This window comes from Pimephales promelas, chromosome 2, assembly GCF_988280905.1.
Source record: "Pimephales promelas chromosome 2, fPimPro1.hap1.1, whole genome shotgun sequence".
Taxonomy (NCBI): domain Eukaryota; kingdom Metazoa; phylum Chordata; class Actinopteri; order Cypriniformes; family Leuciscidae; genus Pimephales; species Pimephales promelas.
Window position 1 is genome coordinate 9684472 of NC_142770.1, and position 12978 is coordinate 9697449.

General features: G+C 39.2%; 1 protein-coding gene across 2 annotated transcripts in view; it reads right to left on the bottom strand.

Moving 5' to 3' along the window:
* The window catches only part of elfn2a (extracellular leucine rich repeat and fibronectin type III domain containing 2a), a 132671-nt gene that overhangs the window by 59536 nt on the left and 60157 nt on the right, over positions 1-12978 (bottom strand). For both annotated transcript variants that reach the window (XM_089134635.1, XM_039682993.2), the window contains exon 2: positions 4459-4682. The gene's annotated coding sequence lies outside the window, so the exon portion shown is untranslated. The remainder of the gene's footprint in view (positions 1-4458; positions 4683-12978) is intronic.

Genomic DNA, 12978 nt, shown 5'->3' on the forward strand with positions numbered 1-12978 from the left:
TATAAAAAAAAAAAAAAAAATTGAAAAAAAGTGCAGTTTTTAATGTTGAGGCTGTTTATGAGGAAAAAGGTTAGGAGTGGCCTTCTCAGTCAGACGAGAGTGAAAGAGAGGCCGAAAGAGAGTGATGGGTTTCCCCCGAGAAAGCAATGATTTAGCAAATGCCTTCAATTGAAGCGAGGATTGAGCCAGGAAACACACAGAAACGTTCACACATTGAGCGGGTTGCTCAAGCACATGACAGGTAAGGATACATCACATTGAATGTGAACTTATGTGGAGTCAAAATTTCTATCATTTCTGCTTCCCATCTCATTCCCTGTTTCCTCATCTCTTCTCTATCCTGCGGCTCAGTGGAGGGGGGACTGTGTAATATGCAGCATCACGTAGCAGCAGGCAAAAATCCTGCAGGATTCAATAACAAGAAGCTAATAAGATTAGCATGACGCTAATGCAGATGAGCCACTGGGGTGGAGAAGCCAGAGAAGATTTCCCCATCCCTGGAAGCCAATAGAGGATGCCAATTTACACAGATCTGGCACCAACCCTTTCCCTCACACACCAACAATGGGCCGCAATAGCAATGGTGTAGTACAACAAGGTGAAGACCCCACTACAGTAACACACTATGGGGAAGTGTGGGCATTTGGCTGGAGAGGCAAGGTTGAGGGGGGGCAATGTAAAATGGACGTTCATTTAAGAGAGAGATTGGCGCACAATGTGGTTGCCTACAAGCCTGACTGAGCTGCTCCTGAATTTGGAGGGGAAAATACCTGGCAACTAGTTCTGGCTAACCATCGACTATGGAGAGAAAGATGGAAGAGCTTAGCGTGGAATCCTGAGGGAACTGGGTGGAGCTCTGCCCGGTAACTCCCTCTCATTGGTCCCCAGACAGGTGTCTTAGCCAATGATTGAGCAGTCAATGGAAACCTTCCACCGGGACTGGCAGGGTTTCCAGTCTATCAGGCTTGGCTCTTTTTCTTGCATAACAAACAAATGAACAAACAGCTAAACAAGCACAGTGACCCACTGCTCTCATTAACAAGGAATCTCAAAAGAGTTTTGCTTCGAAGAACTGGGCAATTCTTCAAAGACTCAGTAAGAAGTCCAGGTAACAAATGTCCCGTCGAGCCTTAGAAGTCAGGGCCGAAGTAGAGAAAGGAGGACGGAATTGGCTGTTAACACAATACCATGCAATCCCAAATTTATCTTGGATAACCCAGGACACACACAAAGTCCCAAACAGTTTGTCTGAAAGCCCCTTATCTAGCTTAGCTGGCGAAAATTGAAAGTAGCATGTATCGGTTGTTCCCATCAGAGCCACACACAAATGCTCGAGTTTCCAAGCAGCCTCTTACGTAGCAACACACATTCAATAGCACCTCATTTCACAAGTGGGAACATGTTGCCAAGGCAATCTAGGGTGCTGACAAGTAGATTTGACAGGAGCACTGGTGTATGATAAGAGATGGAAATGATACACAGCGATGAGAAGACCTTCCAAAAGAGCTAATGGATAAAATCTCTAAGAGCCTCTGTCAGCAGGTCATCACAGTTGAGTGTACAACCCCAAATCTTTACCCAGCCGCTAACCTTTCTCGGTCCTATAAGATGCTCCCCTAGAGATAGTGGTTGCTGAAGCATGGGATAGCCATTACCAGTACCAGCTCGACTCGGCTCACTTTTCGCTCTGTTTTCCATTACAGTACTGCTACAAATAGTACCCGGTCTTCATAGCGATGCCTTTCGTTCTTAGTTGCCCTATCAAGCTCTCACTGGATCCTCTCTTCGGCAACCAAACAAAGGAAAGTCTGCACCCCCTTGCCATAAAAATAATAGCCAAACTATTTTAAAATGGCAGGGTTATTCTGGATACTCCATCTGACGAGTGCAATGATGACGCAGTGATGCCCAGCAAACAAATTTAGGTTCTGGGAACGTTGGTTTTTGGTTCCCAGAACGTTCCTAGAACTTTCCCTTGAGGTTAGGGGAACGTTCCCGGAACGTTCTCCTTATGTTATAAACATGGAAATTTAAAAATAACCTACATGGAACATTCCTATAACGTTCTTGTTTGGTTCCCCAAAAAATAACCTCATGGGACCATTCGGGAACGTTAGGGGAATGTTCTGTGTTCGCTGGGTGGTTACGATTCTCTTTGACCAATCAGCAGTCGGCATTGTTTTCACGTCACATTTTAGTACCGGCTCAGCTCGGCTCAGAACCTCGCCGGAGGTGATACTAAAAAAAGTACCCGAAAGCAGGTACGGGTACAACTTTTACACAGTGGAAAACCAAACAAAGGCGAGCCGAGTCGAGCGCCATTAGTCTCAGCTGTAAGTGGGACACATACAGACTGCATACTACAGACAAAACTGGAATGAATTTCGCTCAATATGTCAAGATCTAATTTGATTCAATTTCTGCGACTTTATTGATTCAGTCCGGCTAACAAAGTCATGTTCACAAGGTACCGGGTTGATACAATTAGTCCTTCTCTGGAATAACTAATCATAGGATTTTGCCAAAGTTTACTGGCAAAAAAATCAAATTGAGGATGGCCTCTTGCTGAGTTTCTTGGATAGAATACCCTGCAATGTGAACCGACAGGTAAAGACAATTCAGGCTGCGTGGAAGGGTATATCAACGATCTATCACCATTGTGTCTTCGGCACAATTTGGAGCAAGAAACAATGGCGATGAAAAGCGAAATGACCCTTGCAAAGACACAAACAACGAACAACCTTTCCGTTTTCTGCCCATTTGTTATTCTACTGTCCCAGTAGTAAGCGTGCCATAAGTCACTTTGAATCATAATAGTCTATAAATAGGATAAAAATCTGATCAGCATGCTTTTCTTTTCAGCAATTCTATCTTGGCCTTGGGGACTGAGTGAATGTATTTTCTGCATGTGCAAATGAAGTTATTGAATTTTGGACTGACTGATGGCTACCCTACAATGACTAGCCCTATGGTCCTAAACCCTCAGGATTAGCTACAAACAAAAGAAAACGCCTCGAAACAACTGGAGTAAAAGACAAGCAAATAAATCCTGCCTTCTGGAACCACTGTGAATCAAGAAAAATGTGGAAAAGCACTATAACACACAGCAGAAAATGAACTAATTTAGGGTTCTCACTCATGTGAAATGTTTACCTCCGCCTTACAAGCCATTACTGCCATCATGAGAGCATAAGTTAATCCTAGCATTACATACAATGCGGATATATGAGGTATATTAGGTTTTTTGCTCTTGGTTTAACTGAATTTTTTATTGCCATTCTGCAGGCTGTCATTGGAACAAGAAGCAGAACGGTTTTTATTGGACGTTATATTGCTGAAAAAATTGAACACATTTTTCTTTATTAAAGAAGAATGGGTTTATTGTAACACTACACGCCAAATTGTCCCAAACACACTCAACACCAACACGCATACACACTCTCAAGTTTAGAAACAGCCCCCCCATTGGCTGGCAGACTTTTTCGGTTTGGACCTCAGAGTCAGAATAGAAATCACGGTAGGAGAACAGCAGGGACTGTCTGGCGATTTCCGAGTAAGAGCGTCTGTTTGTTTTGAGCATCAGAGAAAATGCTATCACCTGACTGTCTGACAAATAGAAAGATAATGACAAAGAGAGAGAGATGAGGCAATACAACATACCCATAGCCAAGCAAATTGCACCTTTGGCAGGGACGATTACATCCTGGCTAAAAATATTTTATGCTGGCACAGCTGTGTGCATTCATCAGTAGGGCTTGGAATCAAGAACCAGTTGGGACTTCTGTAAAATTCTTTACTATATCAATTCCTACACTGTAAAAACAAATGTTTTTTTTTTCTTTTGTCAAATCAACTTAAATAATGTATGTGTTTTTTGAGTTTCTGTTGAGTAAACCAATCTCCTTCATTGTTTGAACTCAAATGTTTTGAGTTCAATGAACTCAAAATTGTGCAGTCAGAGCTAGCACATATTATTTACCAAAATTCTACGTGAAGACATAAAAAGAAGATGGAAAACTAGAATTAATCTGCTAAACTCCTTTTTTTTTTTCAAAGTAACACTGTTGCAAAAAGAAATGCTGGGTTGTTTTAACCCAATTTTGGGTCAAATATGGACAAACTCAAACATTGGGATTAAAATGTAATTTAAAAAAAAAAATGTAACCCATTGGCTAGGTTTGTCTATATTTGACTCAAAATTGTGTTAAAACAACCCAGTATTTTTTTAGAGTGTATACACAAACTGTTTATAATAGTTTCCAATAATTGCCACATCATTCAGATCCAACCCTCTTTGCAAAAGCTGATTAATAATCAGGGAATTTCTGTAACGGGTGCTACACACAGAAAAATGAAAAGCACAAGATCTAACACACGTTTGCACATATCATTAGTTCTGGTGTTTAGGCGCAATTCCATCTATTCACTTTAAAGTTTTAGTATTTAAAAAGTTCTTACCTTTTCACTCTTGTAAATCAGACTTCAAGGTGAAATTTGACCTCCCCTCTGTGTTTAGGATATGTTGGATGGATCCAAAAGCTTCTTTCTTCAGTGCGACCCTGCTGCCTCTTTCACATCCAAAGGTGAGTAATGCCACAGTAGCAGCTTTACCCACTTAGAACCTCACGACCAATCAGGGAAGACCCTGCGTTCAAAACACCCAAATCTTCTGTGAAAGTCCACTGGGGAAAAAAATGGAGGGAAAACACATCAAAAGAAAAATTTGATGACATTCAACAAACAAATTGCATGCAACATTCCAAGTGATCCCATTTTGTTATCGTGCACACACAGACACGCTTCATTCAATGGCCTAAAGATTTGTCATTCTGCAGAATGCCGTCAAAACTGTTTCTTCGACATATAAGCCGTGATTTTTTCCAGAGAACAAAAGCATATACAATCAATTCTGGCAGCAAACATGAAAAGATTTGAAATTTAGATGGCAGATGAGAATGAGAGATGCTTTGATCTAAATGAATACTTGATCAGTAGAAGTAAGATATACAGATGAAAAAAAAGGAAAGAGCCTGATTTAATTCTCAGTGGTGAAACCAGACTATTCATACCAACAAATTGAAGTGCATTTACACGATGTACTATACTAGCAGAACATTCCCACTGAAAAAAATAGACTGGACCATTTTATTTTACATCTTTAATACCAACACACGCCAATACCAATAAACATGTCATTGAGGTGAGAGAATTTAAGCTAACAAAGTTTTCTAACTGGGTGTTTCTGCAACTACAGGAAATTTTATATATATGAATATATATGTGTTTATTTAAAAAACAGTCAAATAAACATTGCGAAAACATACATATACATTTTTTTGAATATATATATATATATATATATATATATGAAGACTTCAGATGCAAAAGCCTCTAAATGCCAATTGAAATGTTCTTCTTTAATGATGATTTTTATCAAACTTGTATATTTAAGTTCAGTAATTTCACTTAAATAACAATTAATAGGTAATTATCATTGCCATTTAAGTGAAATTACTGTACTTAAATATACAAGTTTGATAAAAATCATCATTAAAGAAGAAAATTTCAAATGGCATTTAGAGGCTTTTGCATCTGAACTCTTCATATATATATATATAAAATTTAGGATATATACTTTTTTATAATTTACGATATAGACTTAGGTTTACCATTTTATTCCAAAAAATAAATAAATAAAATGAAATGCTATTTCCAGAGAACATTGGCAGGCAAAATTTGAGGTGTGCTAGAAACATACACTGTTAGATATGAACATGTTAGAATTCAAAAAACAAAATAGAGAGTGTAAATTGCTTTAATGATAATTAGTAATCAGTGCTAAAAGTGATCATACAGTAGTTAAAAAACCACTGAACCACATAAAAAACGACTTTACACACATGCGCTTCACAACACATCCTCTTTCATCGACCCATCCAGACTCTTTCTAAAGACAGAGAGAGAGAAAGAGATGAAGAGGAAACTATTATTAGATGAAAAGTGAGATAAAGACAGGAAACAGAAATTGGATATGACGTATGATGTCATTTGAATAAGGCAGACAGATATGAAAGGAATTCAGAAAGTCAGATAAGAGAGATCGAAAGATGTGAAATAAGAAGTACTGTATAAGTATCAAGGCGTGGACAAGCTGTGTCTGTTTTACTCTGCAAAAAAAAAAGTGTTATTTCGAATTGCCCACAAGTAATTTCCTCTTTGATATCTCAAATGGATTTATCAGATATTGATCTACATTTATTTCCATGATGGATAGACAGACAGACAGACAGAGAGGGTGTGTATGTTTGAGAACAGTGATATATGTCAGGGGTCAGTTGTGATTATTCAAAAGCAGATGAAAACAAGCAAGGCAGGACGGAAGTGGATGTGAGAGAGCTAGAGCAAAGATGAAAATGATGTTTCGATCCAGCATGGCTGGCAATCAATGCGAAGCAGAAAGCCGTGACCACATGGAGAGGGAGCGATGGATGGGATTTAGGAGGAAACATAAGTCTACGACAGACAGGAAGTGATTATCTGAAAAAAAAAGAAAGCACCGACAGTCGGAATGCATGAAACGATAACGTGTCGAAAAGAAGACCTAAGCAAGACTTACTACATGGATAAACATATCTAACTCAACACTATATACATAGATAGCAAGCAAAAAATAGATCTCTTTGTAATATCTCAAGTCTCAACTGTTTCTCCAAGGCAGCAATGAGATTGAGTCTAAGTGTTTCGCCTGAAAATAAGAACTCTGCAATCTCAAATATGTCTTCTGTACAGCTTCAGATGAGATCTCAAACTGTGCTCAGATTTGTGAGTGTGTTGACTAGCACACGGCTTCATATTTACCTCTCCGGTGCTGTCAGTGGCAATCAACCATACTTGTTATTTACCTTCTGCTATTTTGTCGACCTCTCTCACTCTCTTTCTGCACCCCCGCTTGTCGCACTTGGCGTCTCTTTATTCTTAATTTCCCAGTCCAGTTCCTCTGTCTATCTCAGAAACCCTCGAGAAAAGGGCCAAACGTCAAGTTAAAATCTCACAGGACTAGCTCTTTCCTTTCGCTATGACTGTTTATGTCACAACAACCTCTCCATCTTTCTCTTTTCGCCTATGCAGTATCAGTCGTTTCCAGACAAACTGCTGTGCAGTTAAATACCTGTTTCAACAAGTCCAATTATTGTGCAAATACCTCGCAGCAATGTGATAAATTTCAATATTTCTATCTCACGAGGACAATTATCCCACTTAGTTTGATGAAAGGAAGATTATTAAGGTTTCAACAAGATAATTAGATGTATTTTTTCTCTCTCTCATGCGGACGCTATGAGCATCCAAGGCCACAGAGATCTTACGTAACTAATATTCATCATAAAAGCAGTGTGTTTGTATTATGTTTGTACTAGCATAACTTGTGGAATTTACATTTGATTAAACTATCCCTTTAAAGCTTTAATCCCCAATAAGAAGTCCAAGTAAGATCAGATGATATTTTCGTTAACTACAAAGTTTGACCATGTCAGAAATCACTAATAGATGGTCGCTAACAAAACTCACATTCACCTAATGAGTTGTTACCATAGACTGTATAAAACGATGGACGTTGAGTGCGTGATGTCACAGTTGTCATGACGGGCGAAGTTATCTATATAGACCAAAACCACTTTTTGTACCTGGCTGTAAACATGGGCATTTTGACATGGGATTATTGGGATTGACTCTCTTTTGGAGCCTGTTTTTAGCGTCAAGTCGATGAATTGCAGTTTTTTTGGAAATAGGCTCATTTTACCACTCCCCCAGAGTTAAACAGGTCGGTTTTACCGTTTTCAAATGCATTCAGTCGATTTTCTGATATTTAGAAGAATATCAGTAAGCAAACAGTTTCTGGTCTCATTGACTTCCATAGTAGGAAAAAAATATATATGGAAGTCAATGAGACCAGATACTGTCTGGTTACCGATATTCTTCTAAATATCAAGAAATCGGCTGAATACATTCGAAAACGGTAAAACCCATCTGTTTAACTTTGGGGGAGTGGTAAAATGAGCCTATTTCCAAAAAAAGAACTATCCCTTTAAGGCCATGTGTCCACCAAAGCGTTTTTAGCCAGCTGAAAACACTAGGCGCTCTGCTAAAGAGCGTTTTTGGAAGCACAGCGTTTTTACGTTTCTATGATACAGAATATCCGTAACACAGTTTACTTGAAACTGATTTTGCAGATAATTTGTTTCATAATAAAAATTTCTTTTTTTATCCATTTTGGTTGGTTAGCTTTGCTGGTTAATGTTGTTGTACAGAGAGAATGTTGTGAAAGTTGGTCAGTGTTGTTTAGTCCCACCCCTCCTCCACTGTGATTGGACGGCTGGGTAAAAAGTGACAGTGATGAGTGTTTTATACAAAGTTTAACATTTTTCAACTCCCGGAAACCAGTAAAAAATGCTGGGTGCTCAAAAAAAAAAAAACGCTCAGCGCCTCGTTACGCTTATGGCGTTTAAAAAACGTGGCGCTCCCTTTAAAAACAATTGAAAACATACACCAGGCGCGTGGAAAAATGCTTTGGTGGACACACGGCCTAAGTCTTGGAATTGCCACTTGGTTGTTACTCAAGTAACGTCGGTGCAGCAAAGTATTGTCATTATTTATTACTTTCTAATAGATTTAAACATCCCAACCATCTTGAGCTGGTTAGCTAAAAACAAGAAAATACAAACTAGTTTGCGCAAGATTGCACCTCAAAAATTATTGACCGAAATTTCTTTAAAAGGTCAACAATACTGTAAGTCAAGATATTGCACACTTAGCCTGGTTAAAACCAGACCATTCTCAGTTGTAACTGAGTTATGGTCTGGCAAAGCGTCATAGACAAATCATTTCCAGAGGGGCGTCACCAACGGACGTCGCGGGTAGACAGCCGTATGCAGAGCGGCGGCCGGCGGAGAAACATCACAGAGTGTTGTTCTTGCTCGTTTTTTAACAGAAAGGAAACGTTCAAATCGCTTAAAACAGACGCGATGGCTGATTCGAACTAGTGATGTCCACTGGTGGCGTCCATCTTTGTAATGTAGGCTACAAAATCTGCTTTAAAATCCCAGCGCTGTCGTCATCGTGTAAAGCCCGCCCAAACGTGTTTTTGACGGATTGGAAAGGGGCTTGAATGAGCTCGTCGCCAGAATAACTTTCAGAGCAAATCTAAATTTGCCGGAAGTTGTCTGGGTTTTCCCAGTCTATTGCACACTGCTTTAAAATCACGCAAAAAGTAATCGAAAGATGATTTGAACGAATGCGGTAATCCTAGCTTCTACTTAGAATATACTTGTTCATAAAAGTTCATAACTGTTATATTTTCAGATTGTGTCTGCATTCATACTTTTCCACTTCTTTTATGTCTCCTACTCACCTGCCTCCACGTCTGACCCCTTTGCGCAAACTTTCAGAAGACCAAGCATTACTTTACCGACGGCTAGTGCATCAAAAACGCCCACTACCCATCAAATCTTGACATTAGCAAAGTAAGTGCATTTTCTCAATGCCAATGAGATTGTATATGTGCCTAATTACAGTATCGCAGTGATAAGAGCAGGCGGTGTAGCCGGTGATGACTCACAATGAGTTGTTCCCAACCGCCTGTAGCCACAGGAAAGTAGACAGCATCACTCTAAACAAACACGCTGTGATTGAACATCAATCTTTAGAAAATAAATCACCCCCCATTGATGTTCCATCAAAGGACTTGAGTGCTATACCGTCACTTCAGTGGCAAAAAAAAAAAAAATACACATTGTGTCTTTGAGGCAGGTCATGTCCTGCTGTGTTTCACCTTGCAGATGGATTACAAGAAGATAGGTGTGATTTAAAGGTTTGTTTATTCAAAAATGATTTGTGTATCCCGATTTAAAGCTCTAATTTTTGACTTTTCACTTCTTTTGATGGAGATTTGATTGAAGAGATGCGTAAAGTTGACGTGAAAGGTCTTTGCAGATGCTTTCGAGTTACATTCACCATAATGACCTTCATTGCGATGACTTTGAGATGTTTACATGGCGGATATCATGTAGCCTTCAGCATCTACGTACTAGTGTCAAGGTGTCTATCTATTATTTTTCTCACTCTGTTCCACTAGACTTACGCCGCCTTCACACTGGCAGTTGAAATCAGCTCCGATGCGGCTGCGAAACTACCGGAAGTCATTCATTTCCTATGGAGATTCGCAGACCGCATGCGAATGGGTCCGAAACGGGTCCGACCGAGTGTGGTGCGAAGAAAATCGTGTCCGTTGGTCATCCGGATGAGTTCAAAAATTTGAACTCGTGCGAAAAGCTACGGACGGTTCCTATCCGACAATTCCAGCGGAAGTGAGCGTTGCTATGGTACTGATAAACAAACCTGAATAATTAACTTTTAATAAAATAAATAATGATTTTATAACGATAAATTGTCATGTCATTTTTTATTTTGATGACTTTCTAACGTTTATAAGGGCAGTTAATACAATTAAATTGAAGGTAGACATTGAACTATTGACCACTATATCACATTTTTTAGCCGACCTGACATGTCAACGTCCTGAGCAACTTTCCTCACGCAGCATAACCCTCATCAGAGAGATCATACAGAACTGACAGAATCAAACTTTAATCTCTCCGCCATTTTTGTTCTACCCGCGTCCGACGCTTTTCACTGTGTAGTACGACGTCCGTTGGGAACGTATAACGTAAAAACACGTATTTCCACTGCCAGTGTGAAGGCGGCGTTACTTGATTATCTATTTTTCACTCAAGAGACATGCATTGTCAAATGCATCATGCGTGCCCCCTCAGACGTGGGTTTCATATGGGCTAGCATGTGTAAGAGCGGGTCATATCACTTCCTGGCCTGCTGGGATATCTAGATGGACAATAACATGGTATTTGCCTTAGGTGTTTTATTGACAAGTACACCTTGTCAAACATTTTTAGCATACAGTACTTACGATCGCATATTAGTCTGTTAAAAAAAAAAATCAATAAAAGGTCGACATGCTGACCATGCTCAACTGAAAAAAAAAACACCTAGCAACAAAATCTCCATAAAACGATTAATTCAACATTGAAAGAGCAAGAAATTGTTATGTTTGGGAAACGAGAGAAACAACATCAATTATCATAGCAATGCTAATATACGTTATATTTCTGTAGAATTTTTAGGTAATGAACCTCTACGGTATCTGGAATCAGACAGTTTACGCTTTGACAGGATTTCCACTCCCACAACCTGTTACAGTGTCTTATGCCTCCCACATTTGGCAAAAGCAAAAATCGTTCTCACTTTTGTGGTGCCATATGTCAGTCACAATATGAAATCGAGAGTAAGTGTCTGGTTCGCTCCCAAACCGTGAACGTGGAAGTGTGAAGGAGTGTTTACTGAGCCCAGGAAAAAAAGGACAAGCATATAGTCATTCAGGTAAAACAGACTGGTGCTTCGAACCTGCATAGAACGGATAAAGATTGGTCTTTTGAAAGTTTCTTTAGGAAAAAAAGCAAACAGGCATATTCCACAAACAGCTTCTCAGCCGCTGGCGATGCATTAAGGTGGAACATACATCGAGCTACTTGAGAGGAAATGAGGATTGGTAATTTGGTGGCGCTTGCAGACATCTGCTCAGTGAAGTACCTTGACATGCAGTGATTCTATCTAAACTCTTGAGAAAATAAAGGAAAAATTAGTCCAAGTTGACAAACTGACAGCAAACTGCTTACTTTCTTTGTGTAGTTCCGACTTAGGAGCTACATGTTGAAAAGGAGTAGAAAATGGGTTGGTTCTACCTACATGTAACAAGTACAAGTTCTACCTACATGTCAGAGGAAGACAGACTGATGATGATAACCCTATGACACAGGGGCAGAGTGGGGAATATAAGAGCTTTGTAGGACCTGATGATGTTGCGGTTTTCTGGCGTCTGGAAAGGCATGGACAGAGAATCAGTACAAACTCAAAGAGAGCGGCGAGTTGCTACTCTGCTATGATTGCATGCCAAGACTTTGTCAATTAACAGCTGACAAAGTGCTGAGACAGCTGCTTTGGACATTTATGTTAAGGGTCCACACATGGACAAAGAAAAATACATCCACACTGTAAAGAAAGACACACAAGACCACAAAATTGTACTCTATATCCTTAAATGAGTTGTTTACTCACCCCCATGTCATCCAATATGTCCACATCTTTCTTTCTTCAGCTGAAAAGAAATTAAGGATTTTCTCCATATAATGGACTTAATTGGGAACCAAACGGTTCAGTTTCAGTGCAGCTTCAAAGGGTTTTAAACGACACCAGACGATGAATAAGGGTCTTATCTTTGACCCTTCAAGTCATGACTCGAAAAAAGATTTGTTCATTTTGATGAACAGGAGAGTCACATGTACGTTCATCACAGAACAGAGCAAGGCGAGCATTTGTGCTTATTTGTCCTTTTTTTTTTAAGTGACCGATCGTTTCGCTAGATAAGACCCATATTCATCGTCTGGTGTCGTTTAAAGCCCTTGGAAGCTGCACTCAAACTGAACCGTTTGGTTCCCAATGAAGTCCATTATATGGAGAAAATCCTGGAATGTTTTCATCAAAAACCTTAATTTCTTTTCGACTGAAGAAAGAAAGACATGGACATCTTGGATGACAGGGGGGTGAGTTAAATTATCAGCAAAAGTTTTTTTTGTTTTTTTTTTTAAAGTGAACGACTCCTTTAAGGGGACTCCCATATGTTCTCAATATGAACTAATTTAAATTACTAAATACTAACTTTTATATATTATTGAAAGATTAAGATATGTGTCTTATTCCAAAACCTAGTGAGATTCTTTAAAATGCAGTATACTATAAACATGGAACCTCATACTCATACATGAACAACATAACAAACACAGAGGTCTACTACACTAGCTAATATACTGTATAGCTCATTATGACATTTTATTGACGTTTACAGTTTATATC